Source organism: Rhinolophus sinicus, linkage group LG01 (assembly GCF_036562045.2).
Source record: "Rhinolophus sinicus isolate RSC01 linkage group LG01, ASM3656204v1, whole genome shotgun sequence".
NCBI classification, from domain to species: domain Eukaryota; kingdom Metazoa; phylum Chordata; class Mammalia; order Chiroptera; family Rhinolophidae; genus Rhinolophus; species Rhinolophus sinicus.
The window spans coordinates 36,597,201-36,618,215 of record NC_133751.1 but is presented as its reverse complement, the minus strand read 5'-3'; the positions used below and the strand labels follow the sequence as shown (position 1 = coordinate 36,618,215).

Sequence of the window (21,015 nt, the reverse complement as noted above, 5' to 3'; positions counted from 1 at the left end):
GAAAGATATTTGGAGCTAGAGCCTGGATGATTCTGAATTGCCCACCTCTGGATCTAAATTTGGGGAGAATATAACCCTATTTAGTTAAACCACGGTAACTGGATTTTTTTATTTGAATTGCATCCCAACTGATAGTCCTACTCAAGAGTATGATCTCTTTAAAGACAGAGCCTAGGCCCTGACTTCCGAACCTTGAATATACCTAGTACTTGGTGCATAGTAAAAGTTCACCCTAATACTGAAAATGGGATTCAAGCCTCAGATCCATTTCAATCCTGACATTTTATGGTTTTATTCTGTAACCCACTTACAATGCCTGCCCTCACTTCAGCATCCATACCCCTCCCCAGCCATTCTCTTTCATGTTATTTTAAAGGGAACCCCCCCAACCAGGAAGCAGAGGTTGGTCTCCACTTCTCTGGTATGGGTTGCTGCTGGTATTACCTTCCTTGTTTAATACATTTCTAACCATTTATTCACATTTCTTTCTGTTTCCATTTCATACATGGGACCTGTAAAGATTTTTCAACGTAAGATTGAAATTTCAGATTCCTTTGAATATGATTTCACTCAGAAAACACTTAAAACAATAATTCTTACTTAGGAATTCAATATATTAACAGCTGCTGGTAGCAGTCATCAAATTTGGCTCTTTGAGAGGCTGCCCTCAGCCTCAGGTAAAATTTTTCATCATCGGAGATAAAAATGCATTTTCCTAAGCCCTGACCCGCACCCCAGGGGTCTGGCCAGGCCGATAGTGGTGATCGTTGTAATGATCAACAATTACTATTGTCTGAACACTGATTCCAGGCTTTTTGAAGTTAACCTCCCCCCCTCCAAGCCCCCCCAGCTATTATTATAGAAGGGGAGAGAACTTTATAACACACGTGCTGTTTAACACCCACTAGCAATAAAGGAAAGTTATCTGTGTATATTTCTCATTTATCAGCAGTATCAAAGAATTCAAAATGGGTATCTCCCAATTAGCTTCTGAAAGCACAAGTGGTGGTATCACTCAGAAGGAGGCAAAGTTAGTTATGTCCTTTTATGAAAAAGTTTAGTAGAAAAATAATCACTTCTTAAATTAACCATGGAAGGGCTTTTACACTATGAGAAGTAAGGACCAGAGTATTTAGATCATAACTAAACTTACTCCAGGTCATAGATGCTGGTGAGTTAAACATTTGGAAGGAAGAAGAAAGCAGTCCTCTGAATTGGTGGCTTCTTGCTGAGATAGAGGAACATAGAATATCTGATCCAAAATTCTTTGGGCCATATGACTTAGTCAAAGAACCTAGATGTTAGAGCTAGAGCTGAAATCCTGGTTACACTCACCAAATTTCAAATCTTTCCAAAGGACATTTGAGAAAGCCAATGATGCTTCTGTGCAATGTAGGAACTGCCCTTCAAGATCAGGCGTTACTCTTAGACTTCCTCAGAGTTCATCTCACCCAAAGGCTTGCCTTATTAAACTAATCCTTGGACAATATATTTAAAACTAGCTTTATCTACTCTTCAGACGTCAACTAAAATCACTTCATCTGTCGACCAAGTGCCATGAAAAAAAGAAAATGAAGCAACATAATAAAAAGTGATGTGTTATAAATATTATAAAAGTAACATAATAAAAAGTGGCTGCTTTAGAATGAATGATCAGAAAGAGGAAGTGACTTTTATTTTTTTAATGTTTGTGGAATCACAAGTACTATTTTAATCACCTTTTAAAAAAAATTTTTTATTGGGGAATATTGGGGAACAGTGCATTTCTCCAGGGCCCATCAGCTCCACGTCATTGTCCTTCAATCTAGTTGTGGAGGGTGCATCTCAGCTCCAAGTCCAGTCACCATTTTCAATCGTAGATGCAGGGGGCACAGCCCACCATCCCCCATGGGAATTGAACCGGCAACCTTGTTAAGAGCTCCCTCTCTAACCAACTGAGCCATCTGGCTGCCTCACCAGCAGCTCATTGTCTTCAATCTAGTTGTGGAGGGCGCAGTTCACTGGCCCATGTGGGAATCAAACCAGCAATTATGTTGTTCAGAGCTCGTGCTCTAACCAACTGAGCCATACAGCCACCCCGGAAGTGACTTTTGAGCTGAGAAAAGAAGATGCTGGAAAACAGAAGGTCTAAGAGGTAACTATGTTAGAGCCAGCAGAAGTGAAAGCTTTGAGATTTTCTGGAGTACAGAGTAATTGGGGAAAGTACAGAGGCTCCCTATGCTGCAGGAAAGGTGGGAGCCGGTGAGAGGAGCTTTCTGAAATGAGGTCTGAGGAGTAGGCAAGGGTCAGGTCAGTTAGGCCTTAGGAAAGTTTGAATTTATTCTGAGAGTAGTGGGAAGCTGTTGGACAGGACTTGATCTCACCTGTTTTTAGAAGACACACGGGTTGCTGTGTAGAAATTGGATGTTGTGAAGCAGGAGTGGAGATGGGAGACTGTCAGGAGGCTGTTGGGTGAGTCCAAGTGAAGAATGATGGTGACTGGACTGGAGTGATGGGAAGTGGAGAGAGGTGAATGGATTCAGGATGTATTTTGGATGAACAGCTAATACAACATTTTGATGAATTATGAAAGAAAGAGAAGAATCAAGTCTTGAACGGAGTGGATGATGTTGCCATTGAGTGAAATGGGAAGACTGGAGAAAGAACAGATGATTTTGTGGAGCTAGGGAAAAGAAATCGTTTGTGGACATATTAAGTGTGAGGTTCCTTTTAGATATCCAAGAAAAGTTGTTTGGAAGGTGAGGCTGACCTTGATAATAGTTTTTTCAGTGGAGTATTGAGGAAGTGGGGAGAGATACTAAAAACCACTCTTTTAAAGAAGTTTTTAAAGTGCAGAGAGCAGAGATATGGTGTAATAGTCAAGGTGGATGTGGAGGTAAGAAACGTTTATTTTGTTTCAAGATGGAGGATACTTAAGCATATTTGTAAAATGTGGGAAGAAATTAGCAATGCACTCCTATGAAGGGAAGAATGAAGTCCCTCAAAAGACAAAAGGAGATGAGATCAAGAGCAGAAATGGAAGGCTGATCTTTGATAGAAGCGGGGACATTTTATCCATAGCCAGGAGAGGGAAGGAAAGAGTGTGAGAACAGATGTGAGTGGTTTTGCAGATTTGGAGGTAGAAAGATGAGGAATTCCCTTCTAATATCTGTATTTCCTCCAATGCAATGTCATCAGGTAAGAGTGGTGAGGATGGGAAGGGAATATGGGAGATTTAGGGGAGACAACAGAAGGTGTAGCATGGACTGAGTACCTGAAAGCATAATAGGGTTTTTGAGCTGTGCTGTATACCCCAGTGAGATTTGTGATTAAGGGTTTAAAGTTAAAACAACCAACACTGTTAGTTATGTGTTTTCCTAACACATATGGCATCTTTGGGAGATCTGGTCCAGGCACGGACTAGTTGTGGCAGGGAGTTTAATGGTATTAGGGGACTTTATGAGGGAACTATAACAGTGGGGAGAGATTGAACATTTGCCCATGATAATAATTATGGACTATGGGAAGCTGGATACGAGGACATGAGGAAGTGATGAATGGTGAAAAAGCAATCAGGATAATGGATCAAGGATCTCTATGAGATCAAAGACTTATTGCAGAGAGTATGTGCATAAGTGGAAATCATCTGGGGAGCTATTACCACATAATATTGTTTATGCCCCACCCACAAAGATTCTGCTTTAATTGGTTTGGATTGGAACCACAGCATCAGTGTTTTAATAGTGTTTCATAGGTGATTACAGATGCAGCTCTGGTTAAGAACCAGTGTGTAACAGAAGACGGACAATCCGTTCATGCTTGAGGACTGGTGCTTAGCTGAGAGGTGTGGGGCCACTGAACAACTGGTGGTTGTATGGTGGCCCAGGAGTGACCTGGGAATGAACAAGGGTTTCCTCTTTCCCTGATCAAACAGTATCCAAAAAGGTAAATTGGAATGTAACTACAGTAAATATTAACTGGGACAATAATCCCAACTGTTAACTTGGGTACATTTCCATGGTTCCCAACATCTGTCCAGGGGCCTCTCTGAGCTTCCTGTGGTGTGGCAGCCTGGGAGAGTGAAGGGCAATTTCACCAGCCTGGGGAGGCTCTGTGAGGGCCCTCTCAAAGCATCTGAGTCATAGGTGCTCCAAAGTCTTATGGGGCCTCTCAGCCCTCTCTGTGTGGAGGAACAAATGTCACCTTTGTGCGCATATGGTCCAAAGTGCTAAAAGAAACCACAGCAAAGCCACTCAACATACAACTTTCCTATCACCATCTTCTATCTATTTTATAGATTAAAAACATGACACAATGTCACTTATGGCCTAAGAAGATGGTAACATAATTTTCTTTAGGTTAATCAACAAAAATATTACGACAGAACAATTTCAAAAAAAGTCCTTCAAATTACAAAGTATGTCTGTGATACCCAACACGACTCTGTTTCCCCAAAAATAAGACCTAGCTGGACAATTAGCTCTAATGCATCTTTTGGAGCAAAAGTTAATATAAGACCCGGTATTATATTATATCCAGTATTATATTATATTATATTATATTATATTATATTATATTATATTATATTATATTATATTATTATATAAGACCCGGTCTTATATTATAGTAAAATAATGCCAGGTCTTACATTAATTTTTGCTCCAAAAGATGCATTAGAGCTGATTGTCCAGCTAGGTCTTATTTTTGGGGAAAAACATTAATTCCTAGTCTTGCTGAATTCTGCACCCAGGAATTGCCAGGCTCACCCCAGGAGCCAACAGGAGGTTAGTGTCATGTGAGGTCAGATCTGTCTGGATGGGCCTTTCTGCACTGGCTCCATCTAGGCACAGGAACCAGACAAATACACTCCCAGGTTATAAAGTCAATATTGGGTCTCTTATCTGCATGGCCACAAAGTAACCAAGTGGCACAAAACAGATGTAACATCAAAGAGAAATCAGGAAAAGGGCCATGTAGTGTTCAGCTGTAGCTGGGTCTAAAAGTGATTAGTACCAAGTAAAGTCGAAGGTGGACACAGAACTTGTAGAACTTTCTCAAGCAGAGCTTTCATAGTTTACTTCTATCACTGTGCAGGCAGCAAGGTAAGCAGCAGCTTAAAAAAAAAAAAAAGGATAAAAGGAAAAGAAAAACAGCATAAACATTTTAAAAGAAAATAAACTTCAAGGCTTTTAAACTGTCAAAGGATGCTTTCTGTTGGTTTTAATCTAAAACGGAATTTATAATGAGATGAAAATGATCAAATAGTGTCCAAAAGGGTAACTTAAAGGATAAATTTGAATGTAACTACAGTAAATATTCACTGGGACGATAATCCTAACTGTTAACATGACTACATTTCCATTGTTACAAACATTTGGTTTAACTTAATCCCCAGAATATGTTACTGCCAAAAGGAATCTCATTGACAAGAGCTAATGCATTGGTTATTCTTAAAACTATTCCTTTTTAACTGTTGACTTACTGGTAGTGTTTGTCATAGAAAAGACCATTTTTATTACCACTGTCATCAATCTCAGTGAAGTTCAGAGATATTTGCTTGTAGTCACTACAGCTTATTCCTTTGCTGGTTAGAATCCACATGTGTGAACAAGCGCCCAGAGGTTTGGGTGATGCTACATTTCTATCAGATGACAGCGTGACTGTGATTGGATCCGTTGAAAATGTTTGGCTGAGCTTCCAATCCACATTCTTTTGACTAAAGGCAACAGGAAAGAAGCAGAAACAAAATGCACAGTGAACTCATTAAACATGTTTTTTATACGAGCGACCTTCCTTGGAAATGCTGAGGGTGGGGTGGTGGGTAGCATTTCCCCAACACTTCCCTCCAGCTTCTCATACACTCCCAGACTCAGATTGGCAAACACCTCTCAACACCTCAGAACTATGAAGGAAATACAAATTAACAAGCGTCACCAGACTAGCATTTCAGTGAAACAATGGAGTATGCTGGAAAGTACTTTGACCAAAAAAAGGTTCAGGAAATGTAAGTGGAGCCCCAGTTCAGTTATCAAATAGGAAAGTCATCTTGGTCAAGTCATTTCCTTTCTGGGCCTCAGTTTCCTACTCTGTAAAATGAGAGAGGTCTAGAATATCAATGGTTTGCAAATAGCACTTCTCCCTTTAGGAAAGGAGCAAATGAAGGGCTCTACCAAATATATTGTTTGTTTTAGGTACTGGGGCTTTCTTTGAAGAAAGATTTCAGCTATCAAAAAATTTCACAAACGACTAGATTAGATGTTCTTTAGTCTCTTTAAGAATGAACCCTTTGAATTCACAGCGGCAGTGTCCAAATTTTTTTGATCATGCATACTATTCAGATTTTTTTGCCATGTGTTTCCAAAATAAATATTCATAATTACATATGTGTGTTACTGTAAAATATAGCTCTTATAAACCTTCACCTCAAGTAGAAATGTCAAAAGGGAAATAAAGATGAAATTTTAAATGTAGACCATAAATTTGTTTTTTAACAGTGAAAGCCTTTCATTATCAATAATACTTTTTTTATTTAACATTATTAGCATTAAGGATTTTAGTGAAAGTAATGCTATTTAAATATGTCACATGTGATTGGCTGGTCATTGTTTTTAACATTACTGCATGGTACTTGTTAATTTTCTACTAGTACAGTAGGGCTCAAGCTAGATCTTCAGTATGAAAAGCACTCTGTCAAGGCCTACCAACAAAAATTAAAGAAATGGTCTATGGCTCTAGGATTTTCTGAATGGTTCAAAGATCACAAGATGTTGGAAGATGGTAAATTCAATGTTCTTAATTCCAGAAAAAATAATCTACTCTGGCTAGTTTAAGTAGAAAATTTTTATGAGAAGATAGTAGGCTTTATATCCCACATATCAGTGAAATCATATGGTTCTCAGCTTTTTCTGTCTGACTTACTTCACTTAGCATAATAATCTCAAGATCCATCCATGTTGTCACAAATGTTCCTATATCATCTTTTCTTACCGCCAAATAGTATTCCATTGTGTATATATACCACAACTTCTTTATCCATTCATCTATTGAAGGACATTTTGGTTGTTTCCATGTCTTGGCCACTGTAAACAAAGCTGCAATGAACATTGGAGCACATGTGTCTTTACGGATAAATGTTTTCAGATTTTTTGGGTAGATACCCAGGAGAGGGATTGCTGGGTCATATGATAATTTTATTCTTAATTTTTTGAGGAACCTCCACACTACCTTCCATAGCAGCTTCCTTAATAAACTTAAAAAAAAAAAGGAGATGGAGAAGGAGAGGGAGGGGGAGGGGGAGGGGGGAGGGGAAGGGGGAGAAGGAGAAGAAGATAGTAGGCTGCTTACAGATTTCTGGGAGGACCAGAGAACCAGACTTGGATGCTTTACATAACAACTAGAAGAAATGTCCTCCCACAGCACAGGACGGACCCAGCAAAACACGGTGACTGTCCTTGTCTGCTTCTCAACATAGTACTTAGGCTTGGATGCCAGAAACTCCAGCACAGTGGCCCTAGGAGTTCTGGAAGTCTCTGCCTCTGGGCTTGCCTAGACATCCAATTGTCCCGTAGTGGCCACTGCCTCTCATTGCCCACCCTGCCTCCTTCTCTCTGTAGGTGTATCTGCTCTTAGAAGAACTCCTGGTAAGGAGTAGGGACATATTGGGTAGAATGGCTGGAGTGAAGAAAGAACTATTGCCTTCTAAGGAGGGGCCAGAGTCCAAATGACCAAGTCCATGAAAGCAAAGCTTAGCTGACAGCCTGGACTGGACTCTGTCTTTGAGTCGTCCTGAACCATAGCTTCCGGGCAGCAGCAAGGCTCTGCTTCTGGGGAGTGGCTTGGCTGCTGTAGGTTAGGTCGACCTCTCAGAGTCAATATGAGGGGTGGCAGAAGCAAGCCCCAAGAAAGGGGAGTGATGGTAATGAGTTGGGAGGTCTCTGCTCTCAGCCAACCGGACCGGGTTAGGTGTGGGCCAAGACAGAAGGTCCATAAGACAGACTCAGCATACAAGGTGAGAGTCGAATGCTCAAAACATGTCCAGAAGCTGAACTTCACTTGAAGTACACCTTTGATTCTGGACATGCAAGCCATCATCCACCAGCAGACCCTTACCTTTGAGGGAAAGGAGTTCCCTTATACTACCAGCCCAGCCTCTGGAAGGTTCAGAACTGACCAGGTTATAACTCTTCCTAACTGGCAGGCAGATGAAGGCAATGCTCTAGTTATTTACTGCTGCACAACAAACCGTCTCAGATAGGGTGGTGTAAAGCAATAATCATTTTAGTATGTTCACAGAGTGAATGTGTGCATCGGGAATTCAGACAGGACAGAAAGGGATGGCTTGTCTGATCCACAATATCTGGGACCTTAGCTGGTAAGACTCAAATGATTGCAGGCAACTCGAACAGCTGGAGGTTGGACTCATCCGGGCCTTCTTCACTCACCTGCCTGTTACCTGGGCTACGTTAACTCATTCAAAGGCTGGGCTCTGCTAGGACTGTTGGCCAGAGAACCTATGTGAGGTCTTCCATGTGGATTGGGCTTCTCACAGTGTGGCCATTGGATTTTGAGATAGAGCACCTAGCTGGTAGTGTTCAGAGAGCAAATGTTCCAAGACGCCTAGGCAGAAGCTGCATAGACTTTTATAGCCCAGTCTGAGAAGTGACATTACATCACTTCTGCTCTTCTCTATTGGTCGACCGAGTCACAAGTCTACCTGTGTTCCTGGAGAGGATGCAGAGATACCTCCTAATGGAAAGAATGTCAAAAAATTGGGGACCATATTTTAAAACTTTTACTAAGAGGAAAATGAGAGAAAATCTCAGAAGCACATCAACTACATGTAAATACTGACCAATACTTGAATAACCTACTTTAGATTATTATTATTTTTTTTTAAATTGCAGGCTTGTCATGTACCAAGAACTATGCTAAGTGCTGGGGATGTAGAGATAAGGCACAGCCCTCAAATAGTTTACAATCCGCTGGAGAAGACCGATGAACATATATTATTATAACCGAAGGTCAAGTGAGGACAGTTAATCAGGACAGACGGTATAGATGTGCTATAGTAGCCTAGAAAAAGAAATAATTAGTATACACCCTGTGTTGTTCAGAGGAAAACATATTAAGTTAGAAATTGGTCACATCTAAATTTGAATCCCACCTTCACCATTTCTTAGATATAATCATGTAAAAAAATTTTGTTTTGTGGGTGAAAAACAGTAGCGTATCAGCAATTTCATATGGTTCAACCTTTTACTAGCTAGACTATCATGAACAAATCACTTACCTGCTAGGAACACCAGTTTTTTCAACTGTACAACAAGGTTAAAAATGTCTTAGGGTTATTTAGAAACATAAGATACCATATGCAAAACGTCAGTATAGTGCTTAACACAGATTAATTACTTAAGAAATTGTTGTTGTTGTTTTGTAATTATTATTAATATCATTATGGAAAGCATTAGAGAGAAGACTGAATCTGAGATGACATTTGAAAGCTGAATATGATTTTAATGGCCAGATAAGGAAGGTGGAATGAGAGATTTTAGACTGATCAAAAACATGTGAAAATATTGTTTTTGTGATTCCACTCATAAGTGACATTTAGTTCTGCATTTGTTTTGGGACCTAGAAATGTCTTCTGAATAAAAAAATTCAAGAAAACAATATTGAAACTGCAATTCACTAACAGCAAACCACCAGAGGAATTTTCAAGTCTAGATGCCCCAGTATTTTTATGGACCAAATCTGTAATCCTTCGCTTCTCAAATCACTGAAGTATTTTGCTCAATAACTAATAAATGTTCTTGAAGGAAAGAAAGGACAGTCCGTGGGGCAGAACACGAGGGGATACAAATGTTGGCAGCCTGTAGTTAAAGAATGGGGAGCTAATAGCTGTGAGAACTCAGAATGCAAGTTTCAAAACCTTCTTGGAATTAGGACATAAACTCCTGGTCCAACATGAGTTGGGGAACTAGAACTGGTACCTTTGCATGAAACTGGGTCTCAAAGAGTTACACCATCTAGAAAATCATCAGCTTACCAGAAAATGAGATAACAAGAAAGCTTCTTTCTCATCTGGTGTCTGGGTTAAAAAGAAAAAAGTCTCCCCTGACAATTCTCCCCAACAGGCCCACTATCACTTACGTCTGTGGTTCTAATTATACTTTCTCCATTGTTTGGAAAACCCTAGGCTGATAAATCAATCAATCAATCAATCAATCCCTGGGGTATCTGATGAAGACAAATGTAAACCTACTCTGAAAAAGTAACTCTTCAAGTCATTTTAAACATGATTCCCACAGATAAAATCTTGCTGAAAGTGAACTAACAATCTAAAATTCTAAAATATGGGAAAACAATGGTAAGTAGATACAATAAACAGCAGGATTAGACCTCTAGAAATTTCATATAATAGAACATGCATATAAAAGAAATATGCTTACAATGTTTAAAAACCTAACCATGAGACTGAAAATAAGACAATAAGGCAGTGTGAAAAGATAATGGGCATATTTTAAAAAATACTATAAGTTACAGAAATTAAAAAAAAAACATAATCAAGAGGGAAAAAATTGACACGTTAAATAGCTGATTAGACAGAGCTAAAGAGAGATTTAGAGAACTTGAACGTAGAACTGAGGAAATTCAGAATTAAACACAGAGAGACAAAGAGATAGGATTTATAAAAGAGAGGCAAAGAAACATGGAAGATAGCACAAAAAGATCCAACAAACATCTAATCAGAGAGCAAAAAAGAACGAATTGAGAGGCTGAAGGAGAGACAGTATTAAAATAGGTAATTCCAGGACATTTCCTAAAATTGCTGAAAATAAAAAAATCCTTGCATTCAGAAAGGGCTACTAGTTCTTAGCAAGATATGCTTTAGCACTGCAGGACAAGAAGAGTTGGATACAAATAATCCTCGAGGAATTTACAGTCTATTAAGAGAGACCACAGAGGTACAGACAAAACCACGGAAGGAAGAGAGGCCACAGGAGGTTGGGGATGGGGAGAGATTGCTTCCAGGTGAGAAAACCATATCAACAGTTTAATGGAAGAGATGATGTTTGTCTTGGATCTCAAATGATGGATAGTCTGAACGTGTGAGAGGAAGTGTAATCCATTCTACACACCACTGCCTGCTTAATCTGCCTAAGGCACAGTTCTGATAATGTCACCTTCCCTGCCCCATTCAGAATCTTCAAGATCTCTTAATTATTTTCAAGATAGAGCCCTAAATTTTCGCCTTTCATTCAATTACCCCATGACATGTATCCAACCTACCTTTACAAACCTATTTCCCATAAAATCTCTTCTTGAATCCCATTACTTAGGCAGACTAAGATTCTTAACACTTCTGGTGAATACCTCATGCTTTCCCACCTCTCTCGATATTTTCTCTATCTCTAGAATGCCTTTGAAGAAAACGCGAAATTTTGAGTCTGTCTCTTGAAAATAACTAAGGGATCATGAAGATTCTGAGCAGGAGAATACTATCAGAACTGTTCTTTAGGAAAATTAAGGAGGCAGTGGTGTGTAGGGTGAATTAGAAAAGGAGGATGTTGAGGTAAGGAGCCACAACCCATGTTGTACCCCTCTGAGGGGCACAAGGACCCCTGGACTGCCCATTTAGTGTGAGGAAGAAGCCTGCATGATTGTTGATTCTGTAGATTTTGGACACAAATGTGAAAAGTTCAGCATAACATTAACAAAACAGAAACAGATGTGTCAAAATTGTATTCACTATTTTGTTTTCTCTGCATTGGTGCTTCCACTGCAGGCAGAAGTGAAGCTGTCTCCCTCAGCCCTCTGTCTCCCTCAGCCCTCGAGAATGCCAAATGTCCTGATGAGTTCCAGTATAGACAAATTTTGAGTTCCAGTTCAATGCTAACTAGCTAAGTGAAAACCTGGACATGAGCTTGATTTTTTGCCCATAGACTATTACTTCTACGTGGGTCTAAGCACAGACCAATTTTAGAATTATTCTCCAGTTTCTCTATGCAACAGAAAATTCTTCTCCAGTTTTGAGAAGTAGTTTTCAAAAGTGTTTATAGCGTTGATTTGGAATTTTTAAAATATTAAAACCCAGAATAATTGTATTTTCTGAAACATTTGAAGTCCAAATCGTACATGTCAGACTTTCAGTACATCTACATGAGTCCTCAAAACAGATAATTCAACAGATTGGTTCCTACAGTTTCTTCTGTGCACAATTGATTCTCTGTACAGAAATTGTTTCTTTCCCAGTCTCAGAATTGTGTTATGCTTCCTTGTCTTAACCTTCGAAAATGGACTGCTTATAAACCATTTGCTAAGGGACATATGTCACCATTTAAAAAAATAGAGCTTTACCTCCATCGGTATGTTTCTGGGAAAAGTGAATATAAATCAAATTTTTGTAAGTCAAATCATATTTTAAATGTCCCAGGAGAACTCATTATTTAATAAAATAGCATGGAGCGAATAATCACATTGTGATGTGGCTTTTCATAAAGCAGGGCACACCTGTATCACACTCTGTCATGGCTATAGGACTTCACTCTCTAGCTGAGTTTGAGGGTAGCCAGGTCTGCCTTGGACCCAAGTCAAAGGAATTAAGTTACTGAGTACTGAGGATCTTGTTACAAGGCAGTCTCCTTTATACGCTGTCTCAGCATGGGTCCTATAGTTTGTGCTTTAAAAAGATGTGGAAAATCTGCTATATCTATAAGTTTAAAAGTACATTAAGCAAATTAATTTGCTTTGATGATGTCTATATTTCCTCATGTCAACCATAATCGTTTATTTGAGTAAAGAATTTTAAAGTACTGCCTGTGTAAATTTCACAAATCTTTTATTTCCTGGCCGGGATCTAGACTCAACCAATAGTTTCATGTATTGCAAGTAAGGTTAACAACTAGATTCATGAAAACCAAAATTTAAAAACACTATGTACAAAAAAAAAAAAATCATGTAAGCAATAAAAATATTTTTAAGAGCATTTACTAATCCCATTAAAAACCACTTTCTCTTTGAATTGTCTGTGTGGCATTCATCTCACAGGGACAGAATATGCTAACATAGATGCATTAGACAGTTTCAAACTATAACTTTGTATGTATCGTCCAGAAAGACTTGCATTTAGATGGCCAAGGGAGGAGCAATGTTTCTGTTAGTGAGTCTCAGTGGCCCTCGTTTATGTGGCCCAGGTCCTGTTGCCTCAGGTTGTCTGGGAGATGGTCAGAACCCTACCCGCATGGGATGAGCTGGGAATGACCTTGATTCATACTGAGAGTAAGCACAAGTACACAAGAATCTCTTAAAAATATGTAGTGAAAATCCAATCACACGTACACACATTGGTGCCCATTCAAACTGCAATGTTATGATCTAGTTGCACAAGCTATATATATATGTAAATGCCTCAGGCTTTGGTCATTTGAGGGGACAGTCTGTTGAGCAAAGACAACAATAACTTATTATTACTGTGGGAGTGGGAAGGGCAGTATCTAAGACCCTGGACCCCCCCCCACACACACAATATAAGCATTATTATGCCAAATTACAGAATGTTAGAGCTTAGAGCTCTAAATAGCTCCATTTGTTGCATATCTACTATGTAGCAGGCACTACATACTAGGCACTTTGTATCTATTATCTTTAATCCTCAGAACAATTCTGCAAGATATACATAATTATTCCCATCATACAGAGGAGAAAACGGACTCAGAGACATTCAGTAACTTGCCTAAGTTAACACAGCTGGTAAAAAGGCAGAACTGGGATTTGAACCTGCAAATGTTTGACTCTTAAGGTCTTTCAACTCTATGTTGCTGTCCCAGAGTTTAGCTAATATATTAATGGCCCTGAAATCTGAACACTGCCATCTTTTCCTAAGTCTGGCAACCATGGCTTCCAAAAGAGTTCCAGAATCTTTGGTGGTATATGTCCTTTTTGCAGACCCTGAAAAGGGCTCACTTAATTTTAGTTTACAAAAGCTAGCTTTTAACTCTTGAAAATACCAACTTTCAGTTACCAACCGCTTAGACTGCAGATAGTTTCCAGGCTTCAGGACCAACCCACTGAGTCATAAAATTAGAACATGAAGGTGTCACATAGTGTCCTGAATCCCAGATTAAGAACCCCTTCTGTATAGAATTTTATAGAGGAAAAACTGGGACCTAAGCCTTCATGCAAAGAGTTTGTGTCCTACGTAGGTTCAGGCTATCAGGTGTGTGATGAGTTCAAGAACCTTCCAGAGAAAGATAATCACATACTAAGTGCCTAGTGATGTAAAGCTTTGTGCTAACCTTTGGGAGTGGGGTTGAGGGGTGAGAAAAAGAAGTAACAGTTACTTTAGCTTTACAGTTCACAAACCATTTTTATACATTAATCCAGCGGGAGAAGGAATGACTATTTCCAAGCTGCAGTGAGAAAACAAAGCTTAGAGAAGATAAGGCATGGTTTCTTTCAAGAAACCTACAGCTGAGAAGGGAAAGAAGACGTGGAAACAAAGAACTCCAATGTAAGGAGGGAGAAATAAATGTCATAGACTCGACAGCAAAATACTGGGGGGGGGAGTGAGAGAGGTGTGTGCTGGGGGTGTCAATCAGAGCAGGATCCAAGAAAGTCTCACTAGTGGCATTTGGCCTCTGAGTCCAGCCGTCAGTGGGTGAAGGAGGCAAGAGTTTCTGCCAGGGGCCAGTGAAGTTGTAGCTTTTAAAGGGATAGGTTCATCGACGCTGCCCCTTCCGTAATCAAGGCAGAAAGCAGGATTTAAAATGAGGTTCAGTCATGGAGAAGTCCTGATTTAAGACGGAGGAAAGAAAACCTTGCCAGGCATATTCTGGGTAGTGCTTCTCTAACTTCAATGTTGAAGTGAATCACCTGTTAATATGCTGATTTTGATTTAGTCAGTCAGGGTTGGGACCTGAGATTCCATATTTCTAATGAAGTCCAGGTAATGCTTGGTGTTTCTGGTCCGCAAGCCACGCTTCGAGGAACAGCCGCTTCACCTGGGACCGTGTTAGAAATACAAACTGCTTGGGTCTCTCACTCCAGACTCACTGAAGCAGAATCCGTATTTAAAACAAGATTCCCAGGGGGTTCACATAGACGCTCTTTTCTAGGTTATTCTTTGTTCAGTACCAAGGAGACCCAAAGGAGATCCAAACTGCCTTGGGCATCGCTTCGCACACCAGCAGTCTGGTTTCTCTCCGGAGCTCCTGTTTCCAGGGGCAGACATTTGTGCCCCCTGAAGCTGCTCCTCCGATCCCAAACCAGTAGCAATTCCGGGAGTTGATCGCCTCGTAATCCTCCTCACTGGGTTCTTTCCACCTCAACCCGCGCTTCCCCGGGGCGCTCCAGCTGTTTCCCACCCCTACGCCCAGGCGGCTACTGTGCACAGCTGGAGCCCCATGCAGCGGGCGCACTGGGAGCTGCTGCGGCGGGGGGAAGCCAGGCGGGGGCGCCGCAGACTAGGCTGTGCGGGAAGACGCTGTTCCGAGTACGGAGAGGGCGGCGGGAGCGACGGGCGGGAGAGAGCGAGCTCCGCATCTGGTGCCAACCAGCGCGGCCCTGGCGCAGCCCACATTCCCACACCGCAGGAGCGGCGGCTCGTTACCTGGGAGGCGGCGCGCATCACCCCAACCTGCGTGTTTCATAAACCCGTCGGGAAATAGTTCCCAGCCTCCAGGGCCAGTAATCAGCCCGACCTCCTCTCGCAAGAACTGCTGATTATAATTCCCGAGCTGGGCGAGGGCCATGGGGGGCCTAGATTTTAAGTCGACTATTTAATATCATTATCATTATTATTAAAAGCCAGCCCTCCAGCTCCCCCTTCCCGTATATATACTTCTGAAGTGGGGTGGGGTGTTGAACGACCAGAGGGTGGGAGCAGGATTGTAAAACCTAACGATTTGCTAAGAAATCCGGGACCGAAGACGCAATTCACAAAACAGCGAGTTTTTATAAGGTAGAGAAGGTAACAGGGCAAAAAACTCGCGGCTGCCAAAACCCCGCCGCGCGTGCTCGCCGAAGCAGGCTAGCCTTTACCGCGCTTCTTTCCGGCCGCGCTGCTGCGACAGCGCGAGGATTTCGTAGGAAGAGGAGGCTGCCTCCGTGCTACGGCCCCGGGTGTCCGCGGGCCGCAGACAGGGGCACCCCCGCCGCCCTGCGGCCCCGACGGCCCCGTCCCCGGCTGCTCGTGGAAGCCGAGCTAGACCCGCTCCTCGCCCGCCCCGCTCCGCCCGGTGCTCTCTCCTAGCCGGCGTTTGAAGCGCTCATTTCACCGTCAGCTTCCCTTACAGGGCAAAGCACATCAGACGGTTTAAAATTAACACCTTCATGCAGTCGCTGCGGGGATGTGCGCATTTCCCCCTGCGACGGCGTTTGAGTGTGCGCTTTTCCGAAAAATGTCAGACTACACGGACAGTCTTAACATTTATTAAAGCCTAAGTGTTCTGTCTCGAGGCTTATCGGGTTTGTCCAAACTTTTGTGAGTGTGTATGTGTGTGGTGTCTGTGTATGCGCTCGCGCGTATCTCCACCCTCCTCTCGCCTCCCCACCCCCGCCCGTGCAGGGCGAAGTAGTCCTATATAGCGATGATAAATATCCCTGTTGATCACTTGATTGATTACCTCCCTGAAAGGTCACGCGGGCTCGCAGTAATTTCCTTTTGCCTAAGGCTCCCTTTTCACTTTTACTCCGGCACCACAGCTCTGAGTACACGGGATCTTTATTTTGTATTTTAACCCCTAAATGCAACCCCTCCCGAAAACAATGCAGACAAGAAAAATCGAATAAAATCAACTCGGGACCTTTTAGCTCCCTCGCAGCCGCCCTCCCCACCTCGCTCCTTTCTTCTGGCCCCCGCTCCTTCCTACTCCGACCCCCTTGTCCCAATACAAATGTATTCTGGACACTATTTAATAGATGAGTGTCCTGCAAGTAAACTCAGGCGTCCCTTGGGTCTGCATTTCATATCTGTGACTCTCTTTCTCTCCCGTGGACTAAAAATTCGGATTTAAACCACCAGACAAGCTATTAATTTAGCTAGACTACCTAGGGTCCTGAACCCAATTAATTTCTAATAATTATAGCCCAAGGGGGCTAGATAGATCTCCCTGCCTCTTTCTTTTATTGCCACTCCACCGCCACCGAGGTCAGCGTATAATAATAAAGTGTATATTTTGAAAGCGATCTCCAGAACAGTGAGTTATTGCAATGAATGAAAATTGTTTCCATTTTGGCTAATTGAGTCGGTGGCCGAAAGCTAGAGCTCTGAGACTAAATAAGGAGGACTGTTTCATTTCAACATGAAGAAACCCCTGCCTAGCTCTGGTCACCCAGCGAGAGTTTAATTTCTTAACAGCCAACCTGAAACCCAGAGTTGGGTAAACAGTATTAATAATTGCATTACAATGATTAAATTAATCTTGCTGGTAGCCAAGAGAATATAGGTTGGCGATTGAATAGCAAGATGTGAAGTTCACTGCACAAAGACAATAGGCCAAGAAATACCTCTATAAAGAATTCAAACTTTCTTCCAAAGACACTGTGGGGCTGGTTCAATTATAATGCAAGGAAAGGAAAATTTCCTGTTGCATGCAATGTATTGAAAATCGGTTCTTTGTCATTTCTAGCATTAATTAAAGAAACGTAGTTGGGGAAGGGGTATACTTGTCCTGTCCTCTTCAATGACCCATCTTCCTTTCAAATTCCATCTTGATCTCCCTGCTTCTGCTGAACAACATTAACAACAACAACACCCCCCAAAAAACCAGAAAGCAAAAAATAATAAAAATAAAAATAAAAAACAAAGACAATAGTAAAACAAGCAAGTCCCAACAACTCGTAAGCTCATCGACTTTCTAAGGAGGCACTGCTTTCAGGATGCCCGCTTCCGTGGGAGGAAACGCAATTAAACGTTGGGACCCTTGCTACTGCCCCTAAAGGAAACGAATTTCAGAGGGAGAGGGGAAGGCGAGCGGTGGGGGACAGGCAGTGAGGGCAACTCCGTCAACTTGTTGGAGGCCTCTTTTCTCTTGTGCCAGCGACAGCTTAAACGTCCCGTCAGAGGGTGTCGGAAACCCCAGGGACCGCTGAACAGAAAGTCACCTGCTTGGGTCTCACGGCTGAGACTTGGGACAGGTGGAACTAACGGGGTCCAGGCATGTGGGAGAGGGAACCCGCCGGGGCTGCGGGCGCGCTTGGGGTTGCCTCTCTGCAGGCGGCGAGCGCGGTCGGCTGCTGCTGGGTGTTTGCTCCATCAGGTGAAACACACTTGAACTAGCAAGTTAGCTCTTTTATTAACACTCACTTAGGGGTGAAAGCAAATGACAAAAGAAAGAAAGAGAATGGGAGGGAAAAAAAGAAACCCAGCTTTCAGGTTTGAAAATAAAAGTGATGATATTGTACTTTATTAAACAACAACAATAATAATGCCTTGTGTTTTTACGAGGGCTTGGCTCGAGGGCACAGAGGAGTTTGTGTTTATTATTTCAGTTAGAAGAAGTTGGAGTCGCTCGTGTTCCGATACTCTTGCAAAGACCAGTCTTTTGCCAGGCAAAAGACCGGGTTCGCTGTAGCGACCACAACCCCAGGGACTTTAAAAACCAGAATGGGAGGGTACTCTAGCCGCGCCTCACTCCCTCTCGCCATCATCTCCCTGGCCTCTAGAAAAGTTTAAAAGACAGTGATCTTTAAATTTGGGGGCTCAGACTTTTTTTTTTTTAGTCTTCCACAACCCAGCCAGTTCCTTTCACAGTCCCCACTCCACCCCCTAGCCCGCCACGTGGTTTACAATTTCTCAGCAGAAATAACCACTGCAGCTTCACATGTGGATCTTGTATTTAATCTTGGGTTTGGTTCTAGGGTACCATCGTTTCCTAGGAAATTACCTGGCACTCCTCCTAACCTCCTCTTTGCAAGGGGACAGGGATGTACACCCCCTGGGGTTGAGATAAAAGGGATTAACAGGCGCAGTGGAGGGGAGCCTGGTAACTCCTTTCATTTATTTGTTACGCTCCCCGGGGTGAGAAGTGCAATGTCCCAGGTAGAGCCTCCTCCAGTCCGGGGCGCTCTTGGGTCCCTACTGGACTCCACCTCTTCACCTGGGGGCCCAAGGCCCTCTAGGTTCTGACAGCTGGGAGGGGTCTGATCCTCCAGCGCTGCTCCGCGGTCCTTTGGCCTAGGTGAGGGTCGCCAGAGAGTTCCTCAAACTGACCAGAAACAGCTTCTACGGACTTCATGCCCGCTAGCTTAGTGCGTCTCTCTCCTCAGATATTTTACTTCCTTTCCCAAGGCTCTCAATCCTCATTTCTCCTTTTTCCCTAAGGACACTTAATGGTTAGCTGGAAGGCACTCCTCCATCTAAACTGAGATGAGCTCACATTGACAGACCCCTGGGCACTCACATTCATATGGTTGGAGTGCCTGGTGCTTTTGCATCCACTGAATGTATAAACACACTACCTGTATGCACCGTGCAGCAGGAATTGTAAAAGGACTGGGAGAAAAAACCCACCTGCCTCTTCGGTCCATAAGGAAGGACAGGTCCATATGTGTGGGCACCAGAGACTTCTCTTTTGGAAGTTTTATTCCTGCTTTGTGTAATTCCTTCCTTTGCACCGTCCCTTTTTCCTGCCTCACATTTCAATATTACTCAACTATCTCCCTTGGGACCTGTACCTTGATTCTCCAGGGACCAGTATCTTCCAGCCAAATGCCCCTGGAATCACACATCTCTAGAGAAGGAGAATGGTGGGCATACTAAGGGTAAATATTTTGACTTATGATTTCCTCTAGTAAAGATATTTACCAGAGCCATTGATGGATGCCCTTTGGGGTTGAACCTTGCTATTTGTTCACTCACACCCCCAGTCCTAGTTTTGACAATAAACGACAACAGGTACAACTGGGCATTCTCAATGATCTTCCTTCCCCTCCTCTGCCTTTGCCAAACTCATGACAAGGACCTGCTTTTCTTTTCTCTTTCTTTTAACTTGAACATCCAGGATGTATTGCAGCACAGAAACTGAAAAGATTGTAATTTTCTTTTATAGTGTCTGGCAGGATTTGCAACAGATATTAATGGGGACATAAATAGCTCATGGAAGGTACTGAACAAAACTGTTTAACGCAAGGAGGTTTTACCAAGAGAAAATCTGTACGTAGTTGGGATTGAATCATACCTTGAACACAGCTAGCCCCTTTAGGAGTTTCCCATTTCTGCGTGCCCACTTCCTTGGTAAATCCTGTAATAAAAGCAAATTTCAACAATGTATTTTTTAAGGGTAGGGGATGGATTTCCCCACCTCCTCCTTCTTATGACCCCGGAGGTTGTGGGTTTAAGCGAATGCGTGAAAATGGCAGGCAGGCTGAGCTACTGCAGGAGGCGACGGGCTGCGGTGGGAGAGGCCGGAAGGTGACAGCCGACCTCAAGGAAGGCAGGAGGTCTTGGATATCAAATGCCCGAGCCAGCCCGGATCTGGGATTAAAAGGTGAAAATTACTACTTGGTGGGAATAGACCACTGAAATGTTCTAAGGATGGCAACAAGCATTGGTATTATACCTAAAATCCAGAAAGAAACAGTTATTTATTATGCTTCCAACTCTGAAAGCAGAAGCCGCAATAGTTTTAATAGTAGTAGCAGCGGCAGCAGATTTCTCGAAGTTCAAGAGGATTCTTACTTTCTCCTGGATCATTCGTCGAGAGTCGAGTCCGTCTAGTTCTTTAGTATGGGAAAAATTTTAAAAGTCCTCCCTCACCTCCCACTCCTTTTTGGTATGGATGGTATAGAAAATTTCCTGCAATTTATGGTGGGAAAAACAATAGTAGTAATGATACAGGCTTATTGGTGATTCCAACACGAAATCAATACTCTGCTCAAGTTTTTTCATTCCTTTGGGGGGGGGGCGGTTGCAAAGTGTCTGCTCCCCTCTGGCTCCCTACGCTTGCTCCCCGCCCCCCGCCGCCCTCCCCGTGGCTCCCTTTCTCCGCCTCCTCGGCGATTGCCATCTGACAAGATCTCCAAATCAAAGTGATAAAT

The 21,015-nt window shown here is 42.4% G+C and overlaps 1 long non-coding RNA gene across 1 annotated transcript; it reads right to left on the bottom strand.

The window, feature by feature from the left end:
* Window positions 1–4,678: 4,678 nt before the first annotated feature.
* On the bottom strand, window positions 4,679–20,857 carry LOC109449430 (uncharacterized). Its single transcript, XR_012494724.1, has 4 exons — window positions 20,657–20,857; window positions 20,157–20,219; window positions 5,499–5,695; window positions 4,679–5,092 (listed from the first exon to the last, which is right to left on the bottom strand). It is a non-coding gene; the product is annotated as an uncharacterized LOC109449430 (long non-coding RNA).
* Window positions 20,858–21,015: the final 158 nt, after the last annotated feature.